Source organism: Macaca nemestrina, chromosome 7 (assembly GCF_043159975.1).
Source record: "Macaca nemestrina isolate mMacNem1 chromosome 7, mMacNem.hap1, whole genome shotgun sequence".
Taxonomy (NCBI): Eukaryota; Metazoa; Chordata; class Mammalia; order Primates; family Cercopithecidae; genus Macaca; species Macaca nemestrina.
The window spans coordinates 161253911-161256158 of record NC_092131.1 but is presented as its reverse complement, the minus strand read 5'-3'; positions in this window follow the sequence as shown (position 1 = coordinate 161256158).

Here is a 2248-nt window from a genome sequence, read left to right as displayed (position 1 = left end):
GAAGAAATAAAGGCAGGAGGAGGGCCAAGGCTCCCAGGGAGGGGCAAGGGCAAAGATCAATAGGACTTTGGTGCTGGGAATGCCAGTCTCCTGGCTCCTCACTGCCAGCCAGTGAGTGGCACTCCAGAGCCATGCCCCAGCCTCCCTTTCTGCAGCTTCTCGGGCCCAAAGTGGCATAAAGTGCAGATGAGCAAAGGTCAAGAGGCTGCCATGCCCACTGAGGAGGAAGGGGCCCTGGGGTCCTGAAGCGTACAGGGCTCCAATTGCTGCTCTATGGCCAGTTCTGGAACGGGATCTGAATCGTTCTCACCTGGGATCCCTCTGTATCCCACCTTCTTGGGGCTAGATCCACTCTGGGCTCTGAGAAGCCGTGGTCAGATTCCGCAGAAGCAGCGTCCCTGGCTGGCAGGGATTCTTGCTCAGAATGTAGCACCACTGGGGGCAGAGTCCCAGCTGGTGGATGGAGTTGGAGGTCAGTTATCCATGGCTCCCACGGGACCAGTGCCCCCAGTGTCTGGGTGTGTCCAAATGTAAACTGTTATCAGCCTGGCCTATAAAGGCAGTTTACCTGCTTGCAAAGGCAAATTTATCGAGCCTAGTCTACCATGCCCGCTTGCCTGAGGCAACTGCTTAGGAAGCCATGTTTATGACCACGTGACCCTCCCCTGATTCATATATTTCCTGACACAGAGGAAACCTGCAGACCTAACCTATACGCAGGTGTCAGGGACTAATACTTCCAGGCATACATACTTGTATTCTAAGGCAAGGTATTTTTGTTTAGTCTTTTGTAATGAAAATTGCTAAACTTTTAAAAAAAGTGACAGAAAAACATTGTAATTTTTTTTTTTTTTTTTTTTTTTTGAGATGGAGTCTCGCACTATCACCCACGTTGGAGGGCAATGGCGTGATCTTGGCTCACTGCAACCTCTGCCTCCCAGGTTCAAGCAAGTCTCCTGCCTCAGCCTCCCAAGTAGCTGGGATTACAGCCACCTGCCACCATGCCCGGATAATTTTTTGTATTTTTAGTAGAGACAGGGTTTCACTGTGTTGCTCAGGCTGGTCTCAAATGCCTGACCTCATGATCCACCCGTCTCGGCCTCCCAAAATGCTGGGATTACAGGAGTGAGCCACTGTGCCCAGCCTGTAATTTTTAAAAAATGGGGCCAGGCACGGTGGCTCACACCTGTAATCCTAGCACTTTGGGAGGCTGAGGCGGGTGGATTGCTTGAGCTCAGGAGTTCAGGACCAGCCTGAGCAACATGGTGAAATTCCATCTCTACAAAAAAAAAAAAAAATTAGCTGCTTTGGGAGGCCAAGGCGGGAAGATCGCTTGAGGCCAGTAGTTCAAGACCAGCCCGGGCAACATAGCGAGATCTTGTCTCCATTAAAAAAAATGTAAACAATGGGCCAGGCACGGTGGCTCATGCCTGTAATCCCAGCACTTTGGGAGGCTAAGGCGGACAGATGACTTGAGATCAGGAGTTAGAGATCAGCCAGGCCAACATGGCGAAACCCCGTCTCTACTGAAAAAACAAAAATTAGCCAGGTGTGGTGGCGCATGTCTGTAGCCCCAGCTATTCAGGAGGCTGACGCAGGAGAATCACTTGGGCCCGGGAGGCGGAGGTTGCAGTGAGCCGAGATCGTGCCACTGCACTCCAGCCTGGGTGACAGAGCAAGACTCCGTCTCAAAAAAAAAAAAAAAAAAGTAAAAGATGAACAGTAAGATTACTCAGATATGGTGGTGCACAACTGTCATCCTAGTTGCTTGGAAGGTGGGAAAATCACTTCAGCCCAGGAGTTCGAGGCTACAGTGAGCTACGATGGCAACACTGCACTTAAGCATGGGCGACAGAGCAAGACCCTGTCTCATAAAGGAAAAAGGCGAATGGATGACAGTTTAATGATGAAATTTTAGGCCCTCACTTAAGAAGGTGAGGGAGGTGTTTGAGGTGTTGGAAGCTAAGATGGCAGCCAGGCAAAGCCCTGGCTTTGGAGGAAGGCTGACAACCTGAGTTCAACTCAGCTTTGCCCTGCATTGGTTTCATAATCCTTGGCCAAGTTTCATAGTCTGGTTTCACATCTGCAGATTGGGCTTGTTGGGAAGATAAAATGAGATGATGCCTGTAAACATTTAGCATGGCATCCAACACAGAGTCCCTGTCAGTAGATATTCATTCCTGTCCTTTATTTACCTCCCCGCTCTCCCTGCCCTCCTGGCGAAGCTCTGGTGGCCAATGCCTGGGCT